This window comes from Equus przewalskii, chromosome 1 (genome assembly GCF_037783145.1).
Source record: "Equus przewalskii isolate Varuska chromosome 1, EquPr2, whole genome shotgun sequence".
NCBI lineage: Eukaryota > Metazoa > Chordata > Mammalia > Perissodactyla > Equidae > Equus > Equus przewalskii.
The window spans coordinates 8,642,026-8,658,985 of record NC_091831.1 but is presented as its reverse complement, the minus strand read 5'-3'; the positions used below and the strand labels follow the sequence as shown (position 1 = coordinate 8,658,985).

General features: G+C 51.0%; 1 long non-coding RNA gene across 1 annotated transcript in view; it reads right to left on the bottom strand.

The window, feature by feature from the left end:
- Window positions 1-16,960, bottom strand: part of LOC139075828 (uncharacterized) — a 73,692-nt gene that overhangs the window by 11,482 nt on the left and 45,250 nt on the right. The window contains exons 3-4 of the long non-coding RNA XR_011526728.1: window positions 6,564-6,808; window positions 4,082-4,378 (exon numbers count right to left, since the gene is read on the bottom strand). This is a non-coding gene — a long non-coding RNA (uncharacterized lncRNA). The remainder of the gene's footprint in view (window positions 1-4,081; window positions 4,379-6,563; window positions 6,809-16,960) is intronic.

Here is a 16,960-nt window from a genome sequence, read left to right as displayed (position 1 = left end):
CCATAAATATCATCTGCTGTGCAGCCTTGATTTATGAATTAAGTGTACCTTTCAGATGTCACTAGTGTTCAAATATTACATATTTTATTCTTATCAAGTGTGTGTTCTGGAGGATTTATTCTCCCATGAAAAATAAGGATCTCCATTCTCGTAGGGATGAACTCTGCCCTCCACGTGGGGGAATACACAATACAGTCTGTGCCAGGACATACACAAATTTCTTGGAAGTGTTTCCAACTTTCTTGGGTTAAATTTCCCAAAATACATTATAGTCTCAATACCAAGGAAATCTATCTGCACCTTCATGCCAAGATCTGAATACACGTAAGGGCCCCAAGTGACCCACTCTCAGAATGAGTAAGACATTCAAAGGAGCAGTCTGGTCTTCACTTACGTCTCTTAAAGACCATTTGAGGAGATCCAATTCACTATCCATAGCAATCCTTATTAAACTCCCCTTTCCGCTCAATTCTTCTAATTCACCTCCAAGACCCACGGCTAGCCAGAAATCCTTTCTCAACTGTTCCCCAAGCCCCCCAAGAGAAGATAGTTGACGTATATCTGACAGATTACTTGTATCCCAACTACGTGAGACATGCCTACAGGGCAACAAGAAAAAGGCAGACATCCCAATAAAACAAAGGGCAATGCACTAGAACAGGCAACTCACAAAAGAGGAGGCCTGAATGCCCATTAGGCGAGCGAGAAGGGGCTCTGCTTCGTGAGTCTTCAGGGACATGCAGCAAATTAAAACCGCAATGAAATCAAAACAGAACACACTGACTAGACTGACTATAACGAAAAAGGCAGGAAATGCCAAGTTATTGGTGAGCAGGGAGAGCAACGGGAACTTTCACAGGTTGCTGGCTGGAGTGTAAATTGGTACCATTTGGAACGCCTTTTGGCAGGATACACTAAGCTGAACGCATGCATTCCCTATGACCCAGACATTCCACTCCTAGGTAAATACCCAAAAGAAATGAGTCCATATGTTCGTCAAAAGACGCGTACCAGATACTAGAATATTCATAGCAGCTTTATTCATAATAGCCGCAAACAGAAAACTACACAATGTCCATTAACAGGAGAATGGAATAGAGTTGCCAGATAAAATACAGGACACTCAGTTAGAACTGAATCTCAGATAAACAACAAATAATTTTTTAGTACAAGTATGTCCCATACATAATATTACCCAAAATGTGCTGCTGCCGTACACGACGTGGACGGACCTCACAGACACGAGGATGAACAAAAGAAGGCAGAGACAAGGGAATACAATTTGGGTGGTTCCATTTATATGATATTCAAAAACAGGCAAAACTCACCCGTGCTGTTAGAAATCAAGATAGTGGGGGGATAGGTAGTTTCTGCATGGAGACACCAGGGGCATTTGGGGAGCCTGGAATGTTCTGTCTCTCGATCTGGGTGCTGGTTCCACAGATGTGTTCACTTTGTGAAGATTCATCAAAATGTATGCTTGTGATATCTGCCCTTTTATAAACATGAGACACACATAGTAAAAAGTATTTGCTGTTTATCAGAGGTTCAAATTTAATAGTGTCCTGTATTTTATTTGACAACCCTATTCCATTCCCCTGTTAATGGGCATTTTGTCCATCAAAACATATCAGAAGTGTATTTTGTAAGTTAATAAAAGTTAAAAAAAAAAAAAAAAAAAAAAACCACCTCACAGACACTGCTGTCAGTGTAGATCCTTCCATTCTTTTCCCTAAGAAGGGAGGAGGGAAACGTCGGTGAGCCAAGTTGGAATTTTCAGTAGGCCGAGAGGAGGGTCAGAGTAGAAAACAAGGCTGCAAATGCTCATGCAGGAGTAATTTTTGTAACACAGAAAATCAATCTTTCCAAGTCCAGAGATAGAACCTGTTTCTGTCCTCTTAGGATTTAAATTCAAGTTGCCTACTAGGTAGCTTTAAAACTCATCTGTTTTTGTAGAAGGAGAGAGGGTGGTGATCCATCGTGTCTATTTGAGTCCCCCCCTCCTCCCCCACGATAGAGACCCCTGGCCTCCAGATGGGGATTAGGGAAGCGGTAGAGACCCCAAACAGGGTCGAGAAAGACACTGAGAAGTGCAGCTGCTGGTTAGCCGGTGTCGCATTAAAGTGGAGATAAAACATAAAGCTAAAAGAGAGGAGGAATAAGTCTACTGAGATGCTCCGTCCAAGGACGAAAAGGCAGCCTCTGACAGGCAGCAGAGCGATGGCTAGACTCAACTCCCACACTCACTATGTGCCCTTGAGCACTTACCAGCCAGCTGAGCCTCAGTTTTCTCACCTACAAAGTAGGGGTAACAATGACACCTACCTCGTTGGGTTGTTGCGGGAAGTGGGTGAGATAATGAGTGGCAGATTGTATTCTCCAAAAGTGACCACAGTGTATTTCCTGCTCCGCAGGCTCATCTAGAACCTTGCCACTTCCCCATCAAGATGGGGTCCAATTCCCTTCCCTTGAATCTGGGGGCAGGAGAGAACTTGTGACTGGCCTGTAACCAATGGAAGCGAGCAGAAGTGATGCTTGCCTTCCAAGGCAAGGTCATAAAAGGCAGTCACTGTCCCCCTTGTTGGCTGGGATACTCGCCTTTGGAGCCCTGGGCCTCCATTAAAGTCCAGCTACCTGGAAGCCACCCCTCTGTGGGGAAACTCAGGCCCCAGGGAGAGGCCACGTGCAGCCGCTCCAATGGACAGCCCCTGCTGGGATGCCAGCTAACAGACAATATCAGCTCCTAGCAGTGAGTGAAGACACCTCCAGATGATTCCAGCCCCCAGCTGACCATACTCCGGGGTATCAGCCCTTGAGTCTTCCCAGCTGAGGCTCCAGACATCACAGAGCAGAGACATGTCATTCCTGCACGCCCTGTCCAAACCCCTAACTCACATCCAGGAATGTGATGAAATGGTCGTTTTGAGCAATTATGTTTGGGGGTGGTTTGTTAGACTGCAACAGGAACTGAAATACAATATCTTGTATCAGTTAGCTTTTGCTGTATAACGAACCGCCCCAAAATGTAGTGGCTTAAAACAACACGCACTTATTTAGCTCATGATTCTGTGGGTCAGTTGGGCAGTTCATGCTTTGGGCTGAGTCAGTGGATCTCTCCTGGGCTCTCTGATGTGTCTGTGGTCAGCTCGTGGGTTGGCTGGTGGCTGGATGAGCTAGAATGCCTCACTCACAGGTCTGACAGTTGGCAGACTGTCAAGTGAGCAAAAGATGCAACTGGGCCATGGTTCTCTCACTATCTTGGAGGCCGGCCCAGGCTTCTTCACAAGGGAGCAGAGTTCCAAGAGCAGCAAGAGACCACTAGCCCCAGTGTGCAAGCTTCTCAAGCCTCTACTTGTGACATATTTGCTAACATCCCATCGGCCAAAGCAAGTCATGTGGCCAAGTCCAGAGTTAGAATGAGAGGGCTCCTAACAAACATAGCAAGGATGTGTGACTCTGGGGAGGGGAAGAATCCACTGCCATTTTTGTAGTCAACCACATCTGGCACAGAGTAAGCCTCCAGCACGTGTTGGCTGCGCACATGCATCAGGGACATAGAGCATGTATTGCTCTGCCCTCCCTGGACCTAAGCTCCATGGCCCTGGAGCGTAAGGTGTCTGAGAGGATCAGCTGGGGATGGGGGTGAAGAGATAGGCAAGGCGCAGGTATGAAAGGCATTCATCCCTGACTCCTCAGGGACAGAAGGTGTAGCAGAAGGGGACAGAGTTTGAGAGGCAGATGCCCAGGTTTAATTCCAGCTCTGCCATGAGTCCCTGTGAGGCCCCTTGCTAATCCTTAACGTCCCTATCCTTCATCAGGGATAAGAGCGTCTACCTCTAAGGGCTGCAGTGAGAAGGAGATGAGGCCAGGTGCCAGGCCTGGAGCAGCCGTGCCAGAAGAGCTGCGGGTTGGCTGTAAGCGGACCCCAGCAGGCTGGCCAAGGTCTCTTCTGTGCCTGCTGAGTGACAGTAGCTGGCAAAGACAGAGCCAGCAGAAAAAGCTCCCCAGCCAAAGCCTGCACAGATGCCTGCTCCCCGAACTCCCTGTTATTGTGCCACAAAAGAATGGTGCAGCTGCTTACCAAGAAATAACTGGTGCGGCGCTTGTCTGAGGGTCGACCTGTGCAAATTGCAGTTGCCTAGATTCCTGCACCTGGCCAGCCCAGCAGGTCCATGGGGCTGCGCTGATGTACGCATTTCTCAAAGGCTCATGCTAGGTGGTGCTGTCTGATATGACTGATGTCCAGCAGTGGAGCAGAGCCGCGGGCCCAGCTTGCAGTGTTAGAGGTCCAAGGAGGAAGGGCACACTTCCCAGGGGCTGCAGCCCAGAGCGGGCTTGGAAAAAACTTTCCTGCTGCAGGATATTCCCAGAAGCCAGGCTGTGAATGCAAAAGTGCACACATCACACCCACTTACACGTACACACCTACCCACCCCCTTACAATGGCATGCCTTGGGGTCCCTCACATGCCAAGATGCTGTATACTCTGGGATTGCTACCCTAATCATCACCAGGCCTTGCTGACGGGGGAGAGGTGAAAGCACTCCTACCAAAAGAGCAAGAGGTGACAACACAGGGGGTTGCCCGTGGGCCTGGGATGCCACAAAGGTGCAAAGTTCTGTGAAGAAAGTGGGAACAGGGGGATCCAGACCCCCCGGAACATTAAAATTCATCTTGTAAACAGTAAGGGGTCAAGGGAAGTTTTTTAAGCGTTCATGTGATGGCCAGGCATGCAGATGAGTTTCAGGACATCCCCTGGGGATGGCCAGAGGAAGGAGAGACTGGACATGGGTGACCAGTTCGGAGATTTCCAGAGCGCAGGGGAGAGCTGCGGGGGGAAGGAGAGAATGGAATGAGCATCAGCAGTGTGGTCACTGGTTGGATGTGGACGTGGAGAGGGTGGAGGGGACGGGTTGACTTCAGGATTCTGGCGTGCCAGTGGGGTGGGGTGGGGCCGTTACCCAGCCAGAGGGCACAGGAGCAGGAACGGGTTTGAGGAAGAAGCCAGGCTTGGTTTGAGACAGTTCCTCCAGTCTGAAGGCTTGTCCAACACACACGTGTTCGTCCCCTCCTGCCCTGTGCTGCAGCCACTCAGGAAACCCTCCTGCTCCCTGCAGACAATGGGGATGGGCTCCGCTTCCCATCTCTGCAGCTAAGGCCATGGAGAGTGGTCAGTGTGAAATGGGAAAGGATGTCCCCATGGTTGCTGACGAATGAGGAGAGCTGAGTGAAAGGGTCAGGTGACCGAGAGGGAGCCCTGTCGGAGTCATGTTGGCCTCAGTTCACTCCAGCTGAGGGAGCCCTAAGATCCTCACGGAATCTGGGGTGTATGTGTCATCTCCCCCTTCCCCTAAAGATGTCTGTCTCCCCTGACCTTTGACCCTCCAGGCCTAAGTCCCTGGTGCAGTGGACCCGTGACACACCACCTCTCACAGCCAACTGGGGAGCCCTCCAAGTCATGTGCCTGCCCCAGGCTGGGACCCACAGGCGTGCACACACATCCATGCCCTGTCCCCGCAGATGGTGAGCACTACGTGGAGCTGTGAGAAGGGTTATTTTTGAAACCTATTTGCAAGGTAGATTTCTCATAAATGCAGAAAAGCCAAACAAAATCTATAGATTTTTTAAAAAGTAACACGAAAACGTGATTGGTTCTCTGAGTGCATGTGTTTGCAGCATCACTTTTCTGCACCTCGTGGTCCTGCATGTTCAGGCTCTGCAGTCACGCCTGCCCCAAACCATCATCGGCTCCTGGAAGCATCCACTGGGCACCTGTGGGGCAGGAGGCCTGGGAGTGGGGCTACCACAGCCATTCTGGGGGGCCCTCTAGTACCCAGCACCCCCTGAGGCATCTGCCCTGGTAGGGACAAGCTCCAGACTCTACCAAAGAGAAGGGCAGAGCCTGGGGGCTGATTCTCAGGACTCGGCCTCGGCCACACAAAGGGACATTCATCCACTTTGGGGTCAACAAACTCTGGCTCTGTCTCCCCCCTACATCCTGATGTCCCTTCCCTGGGCTCCCGGTCTCTGTGAAAGGTGCCACCTCGCATGCAGGGCACAGCCTCCCCTTCCTCACAGTCTCCAGGTCCTGGGGTTCTACCCTCCTGGGCTTCTCCCTTCCATCCCCCATCAGCCTTCTTGTCTCCCACATCTTACGTCTCTTGCTCCAGGCAGCCTCTACATGACAACTGGAGGAGCCTGCCTGAAGCACAGTATATCTGTCATACTCTCCCTCATTAACCTTCTATGGCTTCCATTGCCTACAAAATCAAGCCCACCTTCTTCAGTCTGGCACGACCTGGCCCTACTACTGCCCCAGGGCCTCTGACACATCTCCTGGACTTCAGCTCTTGTGCCTCTGCTCAGATGGGGCTCCCCTCCTGGGTGGCCTCTCCTCTCCTTAGCAGCTCTGAAATGTCCTCTTCCCAGCCCAGCCTCCACGAATTCTTCCCCAACCCCCAATGAGACCTCCCCTCCCTTGGCTCCTCCACATCCTTCCCTGTGCCCCGAAGGTACCCACCCACTTTGGTTTACAGCCTTTTACATTTGCCATCTCCTCCGACCTTTGTGAACTCCGGAGGGAAGGGGGGACTTCCGTCTCCATCTCTGAAGCCCATGGTCAGTGGAGGCGATGCCAGCTGCTGTCACAGATAAACCCAGAATCTCGGTGGCCTGACACAGTAACCGTTGAGGTCTCACTCATGTCACGTCCAATGTTGGTGCTCCTGGTGGGCCGCCTTCCACAGGCTCATTCAAGGACTCCATCCATCCTGTGGCTCCACCCTCCACTCCACCCTTGGAGTCCTCTCTGCAGAGAGATCACATCCGGGTTTGGATTTTGGTTTCCACTGTGATAAAAAATTGAAAGCATCAAATTTACCATCTTACCCAGTTTACGTGTACAGTAGTGTTAATTTCATGTACATTGTTGTGCAGCAGATCTCTGGAACTTTTTCCTCCTGCACCGCTGACACGCTTACCCATTGAACAACAGCTCCATGTTCACCCTCCCAGCATGCCCGGTTTCAACCATGTCGGCTATGATGTGTGTCAGTTCCACTCACATTCTGATAGCAAGAGCTCACCACGTGACCATACCCCTCGGGGTTGGCAAATGTGGCCGCTGGGCAGGGAGCCCTGCAGAGGGGAGCACAGATCTCCGCCTCGGCTCAGCAGTGGGCATAGACGAGGCCTCGATAAACATGTGTTGAACTGAGCATATCCAGAGAGTGGAGGAAAGAGAGGCTTTGGGGTGAGAGGGAGGGCAGTGTTCATGCTAACATTTCCTGGGCACCTCCTCCGTGTGAGGTGCTGAGCTGGGCGCGGTCACACACATTAGAGCTGTGCAGTAGGTAGAAAGAGCTCTGACTTGAATCCAGAGAGGCCCAGTCCAGGTTCCTGGTTTCTGAGCTTAGATGAGTGAATGAATTCCCCAAGGCCTCATGTGAGTCCTCCATGAAACAAGATGGAGCCCACCTCCAGGGTGTGGGATGATTGCCTGAGATAAGACATGAAAGGTCCCAGCACATAGTAGGTACTCAAGAGCAGGGAGGCACTGTTATTATTTATCTTACATAATCCTGCAGTGGAGAAACCCAATCTCAAGTCGCCTTGGCCACTTGTACAGTTAATAAGTGGCAGGGCCAGACCTGCCCTCACACCAAGAGGGCAGAGAGCTCCCAAGAGCATCCCTGAGATGTCCTCTGACCTCCTGGTTCCAGCGTGATGAAGATCGGGGAGCCAGGGGCCCCTCTCAGACCTCATGACCTCCCTCCACTCACCTCTTGCCCACAAAACCCTTGGGATCTGCCAGATGCCACCAACTCCGTCCACACCCTTTTAAAGGAGCTTCACCCGAGAATTCGCAATAAAAATACTGCAGAGCCTGGGCCAAGATCTGCTTGTTGTCTCTGCACCCAGCCCTCCTGCTTTCACCCATCACTGCCTGCCAAGCAAGTCCCTGCCTCCCACTGTCGACCGTGTCCAAGATTTATCAGCTGTTGGCCCTCCCCACGCATGCCGTCTCCCACAGCCCAACCTGCCGACGCAGCCCTCCCGCCTCTCCTCTCCAACCCTCCCTCTTTGCGCTGGTGCAGCAGACAAGCTCATGGTGGGGCATTCAGACACGCCATAGCGGAAGAAAGCAAATCTGAGCTCGTGTCCTGGAAGGTCAGCCGCACGCCTGGCCATGCATGTTCCCTGGGGAGACGTGTGGGCTGCATGGCTGCTGGGGAGCAGGACCCTCAGAACTGACCCAGCATCAAACTCAGCAGTGCAGGTTCAGAGGCATCAGGTCCTGACTCTTCCTGCTGGCAGCTTCCTAAATGCCGCGGATGATCAAATAGATATTTACACCCCCTTGCCCGCCGACTGGCACACTGCAGGCCTTAAGCTTCAGAAAGATGCGGAGGAGGGAGAAAAATGTAAAAGCCACTCCTTCCTGCTTGGGAAAGGACCTGCGTTCATTAGAACATTCTTACCTCACTGGCGTGAGGCAGCATATCACTGAGAAATATTGATTTGTGGTCAGTTTCTGGCACTCGCGGAGCTTGCTTTCATGTTTGGGGGGCCGTGTGCACAGAGAAGGCCCCTGCCCGCGGCTCCGCTTCCTGTGCCACGTCTGCACTGTTTGATCCTCAGCCAGCGAGGATGCACGGCGGGTGGGAACGGTGGGCGTGGGGCCAGGCCGGCTGGGGCGCCTGCAGCCTGCACACCACCTTCCGGGCCTGGAGCTTGTTAATGTTTGATGCATCACCCTTTCATCTGCACCAAGGTGCACGGCGGGATGGAGGCGAGTTAAATCACAGGGGGAGCCTCAGCCGAGTGTCAGGAGGGAAATAAACCTCGTTGCTCTTCATCTGTACCTGAGGCGGCTGGCAGGCGGGGCATGCCCGGCTTACATCTCCCTCTCTCCCTCCACCGACCTGGAATTAGGAAGGACATTTGTCATCTTTGGATTCTCAGATGTAAATCCCGGCAACCTCTGGTGGGGTCTCCAGCTGCCTCCGTCCTTCTAGACATGCGGTGTTTTCTCCAGGCTCAGCAAGGCCAGGCCCTGTCCAGAGACTGCAGATGCTCTGGCCGCGGACGCACCCAGGATTTCAGTCCCAGAGTCAGCGCCCCCCAATTCCCTGCCCCTGACGCCCCAGGCCCCACAGCAGAGCCTCCCCCCTCCCCCTGCAGCGGCAGACCACCACCAGGTCCGAGGTCATCGGCATCGGAGGGATTGTCAGCAGCCGTGACTATAGGGAGAGAGGGGAGCAAAACTCCATCATCTGGGGTGGGGAAGACAGTCAGTACCCAAAGCACAGCATGACACTGGGCTCCTCAATGCTCCCCAAAATCCTTGCCTACTCTCTCCTGCCTCCAGGCCTGGCATATGCTGTTCCCTCTGCCTCAGACACCTCCCGCCCACTTCCCACTGCTCATTCCCATGGGCCTTTCAGGTCTCACCCTGGATAGTGCTTCCTCCAGGCAGCCCTCTCTGACCACTGCCACACAAGGAGAGATGCCCCTCCTCCCTCTCTCTCAGCTCCCTGCACTCCCCACTTCCTGCACTGCCCCTGTCACTCTGAGAGAGAAGAGCTAGTTGGCTTGTCTGTCTCCCTTTGCAGTCAGTGAGTTCCACAGGGCCAGGCAGGGACGGGGTCAGCTTGCTGCAGTCCCTAACATAGCACCTTCAAGAAGATCTGCTGCTTGAATGAAAAGCTAAAAAGAGTAAAATGAATGAATGAATGAATGAATGAATGCTGGGCTTGTCGCTCCTTCCCAAGGACCTGTATTGCCCAAAATCCCAGGCCGTGTTGCTCCAGAGGTGAGCCCTAAACACCCATGTGGCATGGACAAGCTTCGCTCCTGCTCCAGCTGCTCCAGCTCCACCTGGCTGGTGGGCGGGGCCTCGCCTCAGCCTGACTCTGAGCTTCCAGACCTTCCAGGCCATTGCCCAACACCCTCCTCCCCTTGACTAGAGCCTCCTACAACTGGCTGGCCCCAGCTGACACTGGCCTTTGCTCAGGCCAGGCCCCTCCTACAACGGGAGTTGGCTATGTGCCTGGTGCTGGCAGGCTGGTCCTGCTGCTCCCCATGGTAGAGGGCATGGCAGACCACCTTCCACACTCACCATGCTGGGTACAATTGGCTTCCCCACCTCTGCGCCGCACTGTGTCCCTCTCCCTTCAAGAGGACCCACAAGCCCCATCTTAGGACCCTCGCCTCAATGGTATGGTGAGTGCTGGTGGACCCTGGGTCTCATGCCCCACGTACCACAGTACCTCATGCCTGCCCTTCCAGCCTGGACTCCAAAAATAAGCTCACTCAAACCTGAGTCCCATTTCTCAGACCTTGGAGCTTCAAGGCCCCATCCTCAGGGCACTGTGCATCTCACTGCACTCTCCCTTCCCAGTGAAAAAACTTCCTGTCTGTCCTGTTCAGGTGTGAAGACTTCCACACTCTGTCCAACTCATGTGAAGTCTTTTACCCTTATCCCCATCTGGTGTGAAGGATTCCATACTCTCCATTTGGTGTGAAGACTTTAAAGACTTTCACTTTCCCCATCTAGTGTGAAGACTTCCATACTGTCCCTATCTGGTGTGGAGACTTCCACACTCTCCTCAACTGGTATGAAGTCTTTCACACTTCTTCCCATCTGGTGTGAACACTTCCACATTCTCCTGATCTGATGTGAAGATTTCTACACTCTTCCTATCTGGTGTGAAGACTTTCACACTCTCTGCATCTGGTGTGAAGACTTCCACACTCTCCTCATCTGATGTGAAGACTTCCACACTCTCCTCAACTGGTATGAAGTCTTTCACACTTCTTCTCATCTGGTGTGAACACTTCCACATTCTCCTGATCTGATGTGAAGATTTCTACACTCTTCCTATGTGGTGTGAAGACTTTCACACTCTCTGCATCTGGTGTGAAGACTTCCACACTCTCCTCATCTGATGTGAAGACTTCCACACTCTCCTCAACTGGTATGAAGTCTTTCACACTTCTTCCCATCTGGTGTGAACACTTCCACATTCTCCTGATCTGATGTGAAGATTTCTACACTCTTCCTATGTGGTGTGAAGACTTTCACACTCTCTGCATCTGGTGTGAAGACTTCCACACTCCCCCTATCTGATGTGGAGACACCTATGCTCTCCCCAACTGGCATGAAAACTTCCACACTCTCCCCTTATAGGGTGCGCCCCAACTCTCTGCCTTGTTCAAGCTATTTTCCTAACCAGGAAGGCCTTCTACCACCTTTCTGACTGTCAAATGTCTACGGATATTTCAAGGGCACCCTCCAATCTTCTCCTGCATTGAACCATCTCCTCATCACTCTGACCAGAGTGAGCTTCTCCTTTGTCTGGACCTCCATTTACTCATCCAGCACTGCCCACAGGGGCATCAACTCTCTGTTCATTGCCTCCTATGGAATGAGGCACAATATTCCGGGAAAACCCCTGTCCTGGTGCCCTATCTGCATCCACCTCACCCCCATACAGCCAGTGGTACCACATGATTCAGGGGCTTCTCTCAACCTGTGCTACCCTCTGACTTGGACCTTTCTGCCCAGGCTGGCATTCTCAGCTCATTTCCTGCTGTTGGTGTAAGTTTTCCTCTGCTCAGCTCCACAGATCAGTGACAGCCCACTGAGCTGCCTTCTTCTTTTGGGATTTTGGTTTGGCCCCTGGATGCTGCCTCTCTGATCATGTCTTCCCTCCCTACTCTATACTTGCAGGCTCCACTCCCAGTCTAGTCTTTGCCTTCAGACCTCCTGTCCTGTCCAGGGACCTAGATTCCTTCATATCATGGGGAGAGTGGGCCATCCAGATGAGACAGAAGACCACTGTTCCCTGGATAATATTATTCGCTCACAATTCCTTCTTCCCTCCCCACCTACACCGTGGGATCCTTGTGGATAGAGATATTTCATTCCTTTTCGTTGCCAAATCATATTCCATTGTATGAATAGACCACTTTTTATTTATTTATTCATTAGTTGATGGATATTTAGGTTGTTTCTACTTTCCAGCTATTGTGAGTAATGCTACTATGAACATTGGGGTACAAGTTTTTGTGTGGACACATGCTCTCGATTCTCTTGAGTATACACCTAGTTGTGGAATGCTGAGTCTTAGGATGACTGTGTTTAATTGTTTGAGGAGCTGCCAAACAGAGGCCTCTTCTCTCTCTGCTGTACCTGAGCCTGGAAGGATATGAGCCTGGAGCTGCTGGAAGCTGTCTTGCCAACACATAGAACCTGGGAAATAAGCCAGCATGGAGAAGAAAAGAGGTGAGAGAGAGAAACTAAGCCCTGGTGACATTGGATCAATCAATCCATGGACGTGTCAGTTATACAAGTCAATGTAAGCCTTATTCATTATTTTCTCACTCATTCAGTCACTTTTCATTTAAACCAGTTTGAGCTGGGTTTTGGTACTTGAGATGAAAAGTCTTAACTGATTCAGCTGAATCAGCCTTCGACTGAGTCACCTTCACTCTAGTGCTGACTTCCAGCTCTGGACTTGTCCTCACATAGGTTTGGCTCCCAAACAGAACCCACAGTAGGTACCCAGTCTCTGCTCACAGACAAAGCTTAGATGACACAGGGGTGACCACAGCATCACTGCACTGATGGGAGACAGGGCTGCATGGCCTCGAATGGACCAGGTCTCCAGTCCTTCCCCTTTCATCACTCACAGCTGGACTCACCTCTCAGAGAGCAGAGTCCCTTTCCCCTCCACATCATGCATACTTTCACCATCACCCTCTCCTCTCTGCCCACGGAGGGCTCATTTCCCATTCATAGACGTAGCCTATCACTTTTCTGCACTCCCCACACCCAAAGACAGTGGCCCGGAACTGCCAACAAGGCTGTCTCTATGAAGCCCAGTGCCCTTGATGGTTCCATGACTTTGTCCAGGTGGAATTCACAGATTCCAAAGCTACTCAGTCAGGTCTACTAAAAGACTGTTGGAAATGGTTCAGTTTGAGATGGAACAGTAGCCAACATTCAGGGGTTGCCATGGGCACTGTTTTCATCTCTTCTTAAACACACAGCTGGACTGAGCAGCCAGGAGAAACACAGGCAGAGCCTTGCCAAGGAGGAAATTGTCTCTCACTCACAGTGACTCTCTTCAGGCACAGGGAGGCAGGACTCTGCTTCCGCCTGGGATTTAGGCTGGGCACACTCGAGCAGGTCTGCATCCCAGCATAAAGTCTCCAGGCCCTGCTTGAAGGGGTGGATGGTCAGAGCAGAGATGTGCAAACACCTCTGCAGAAGGGCACAGTGACAACTCTGGAAGGATGAGTGTAGGTAGCATTTTCTGCTGCAAATTGGTACACCTACGTGAGGAATGGTGGGCAGGTGTGCTTCACCAGATGGAAAACACAAGGGCACACGTTCGACCCATTTTGGGCCACCCAGAGCAAGCTGTCAGAAACTCCTGCGGCCAAGAACATGCCAGCACAGTTCACTTCATGATCCCAGTCTGGAATTAATGTTGGCAAATGTTGCCTTGGCTTCATTAAACTTATTAAGATGTGACGGAAGGAGTGCCAGTTCCGGCCCATGTTTTAGATATTCCCTAGGGTGTTGGGGTGAGGGGGTGGACTCTGCCAACCCACAGCAAGTTTCCATAAAACTGATCACCCTGAGGACTCGTAAATGAAGGTTCTGACACAAGTGTTGGATATCTGAGCTCCTTAACGACAGGAATTAGGTCCCACTCATTTCGCGTTCCAGTGCCTTACTCAGCAAGGCTTACAGTCGGGTACAAAGAACCCCATCCACACTCTTTGGGGAGTGGGTATAGGATCCCTTTGCTATGCCCCGGATGTTTGGAAGGAAGGATCAAACCCATAAAGTCTTCCTGTTAGACCTTTCAGCACACACAGCAGTCCAGAGATTGAGGCCAAGGATCCTTTGATTTTCCCCAAAATCTCCCATTGGGCCAAGTAAGCCCACCTTGAATGGGCAGAAGGAGCTCCTCTCTCTTCCTCCTCCCCACCATTGCCCCATCCTTCTCTTAACCTCTCTGCTATCACCCTAGAATCCCACTTCTTATTCATCCTTGGCCCCAGCCAACGTTTCAGTCCCACTGGCTTTGTCCCAACCCAGGGGGGAAGGAGCAAGGAGAAAGTTGGGATCCTGAGAGATGAAGGAAGGGGGTTCCATCCAGGTCTAGGCTCAGAGAGAAGTATCCACCTGGCAAACATACCTTGTCCTGCACAGGCTGACCACCCTTAACTCTGCAATGGTGCCATGAGTCTCGTCTCTTTGCTCTGCCCTCCCCAAGGCTCCTTCCTGTTAGCCTAACATGCAAAAGGCCAGCGCTCCATGCTCCTTGAAGTGATGAGGGAAGCAGAAAAGTCCCACCCCTGTCAGAGCTCAAAGAAAAGCCCCAGGGGCCCGAATATATCTCCAGCCCAATGAATATGCTCCCCACACACACATGCCCCATGGAAAGTGAAATGAGCAAAGGAGATTCTAGGAAAACAATGAACCCATCAGCTCTTTGCAGACCTGACCCCTTTCATCTCTCAAGAGAGTTCTGTGCTTGTGCTCTCCCTAAGAACAAGGACAACTAACTACACTCTCCTGGTCTCCAGAGTCTTCTGTGCATTGAATTCTCTCTACTTCCCCCTGCCTCCCCCTGCCTGTCACCCACAAAGCCTATGCCTGTCCCTGTTTGGAACTCTACTCCCCACACCCTGGGCTCTCCCAGGAGACTGCCAGCAACTGAGATCCCCATGGTACTGATGTGCGGTGGCCACCATCTCTGGGTGGCCACCATCTCTGATCTGAGATCCCCATCCCCACCCTGAAAGCAGAAGCCGTCATCCCCAAAACCCACAGCCATGCTACCTCCCTTTCCACACTCTGCTCTCATCCCTTTCCTGACCAGCCACTCCTGGTTTTATAAAAGGCCTGCTCATTTTTAAATTTCCAAAGTAAAGCAAAAGAAAGATCAACAATGAAATTGGAAACAGATTCACAAATGCAGAAGGGGTAGAAAGGGAGCAATTCCCATCCTCTCATCACTGATCGGCCAGCTGCACCCCATGGCTGCTCATAGGCAAGGGGCTGGGCTGCTTCCCATGCATATTTGCGGGGGAACTGACAGTGTCACACTAGCTGAGCTCCTTTGTAGTGAATATGTTCCGTTCCTATCACGGATCAGACAAGAGATCGTGTGGGCAGAAGATGGTCGCAGTGCTGGCTTTATTCTAGAGAGGGTCACTCATAGTCCCTGCCTTCTTCTATGTGCCAAACATCAGCTGAATATTCCTGCCTTTGAGGCAGAAAAAAGACAGAATAGAGGGTGAGGGAGATGGAGAAAAAGTAAAGCAGCACACAAGGCAACAGAGGTGAAGACAGGGCAACTAAGGGCCTCGGGACCATCTTAGATTTGACTACACATGCTCAGCAAAGTCCAGGTGATCTGAGGTCCCCATCTTTTTTTGCACCTTGAAAAGAATGGAGCAGGTAAGTCGTAACATCAGGACCAGAGCCCAGCCTGTACTTTCCAGCCTAGGGCGCCTCCAACAGACCCAGCTGCCAATTAGTGCCAGTGCTTCCAAGAAGCCACTGCAGGTTGCCCATGCAGGACTTGAACTTCTGGAACTATGGCAGACTAGGTATTTTGAAAACCATCCGTACTGCATTGAATAGTGACCTCCCACAATTCATGTCCACCTAGAACCTGTATATATGACCTTATTTGGAAATGGGGTCTTTTCAGATGTAATCAAGTCAAGATGAGGCCATACTGAATGAGGGAGAGCCCTAAGCCCGATGACTAGCATTCTTGCAAGGACAGGGAGATTTGGACCCAGAGACCCATACAGAAAGAAGGCCAGGCAAAAGCAGACACTGGAATGCTACACCTACAAGCCAAGGAATGCCAGGGATTGCCAGCCACCACCAGAAACTAGGAAGAAACAAAGAAGGATCCTGCCCTGGAGGGAGCAGAGCCCTGCCGACACCATCCTCTCAGACTTCCAGCCTCTAAAACTGGGAGAGAAGACATTCCTGTGTGCCAAGCCGCCCGGTTTGTGGTAATTTGTTACAGCAGCCCTAGAAACTAGCCTGCCTTCCTCTATAAAACATCTAGAAATGCTGGTTAAAATAAAACAGACACCCCCACCTGGATGAGCTCATAAAAAATTAAAAGCCAAACACAAAAGGGAAAGTGAAAATCAGAATAATGATGATGCTGCCACATCTACCTTGGGAACATGCAAATCTTGTTAACCAAGGGGCTGAGGTTTTAAGAACAATACAGGGATAGAGACAAGGCCTTGGGCCCACACTGGGGTCCACATCAACCTCCGCCTACAGCCCAGCCCTTGAAGGCCACATCTTCAGTAAAGGAGTGGAGTGAGAGAAAAATCTCCCAGTGACAAAGGGAGATGACAAAGACACTTGTCTCTCTTGGCCTAAAATCTAGGTGGTGGGGGAGGGGGCAATCCTATCCTCAGACAGATTTGGGATTAACATTTATATTACACATGTACACCGCAGGAAACTTCAAGCCAAGAAATTATTATAAAGTGAACCCCAGAAGGTAACACTTTAGGGAAACTGCAAGAAGAAAATGCACATACTCTGTGTGAAACATCACCTCATCCCAGGCCCAACGTGAGCTCACAATCCAAAATTACAAAATGTATAAGAACACAAGTGGTGTGTGCAAGAACCAAGATAAGTGACACCCAGAAGAATTAGGTCCCCAAAACTGCAGATAACAGAGTTGCTGCACGCCAAATCCAAAATAAGAATGTTTCAAACGTTCAAACAAACAAAAGATAAAATTAAACACATGAGGAATAAGACACTCTTAACAGAGACCAGGCCGATTTGAATTTGAAAAAGAACCAAATAGAACTTAGAGAGGAATGTGTGTGCACATGTGTGTGTAATATGCATATGTGTATATAATACACGTTATATATAATAGAT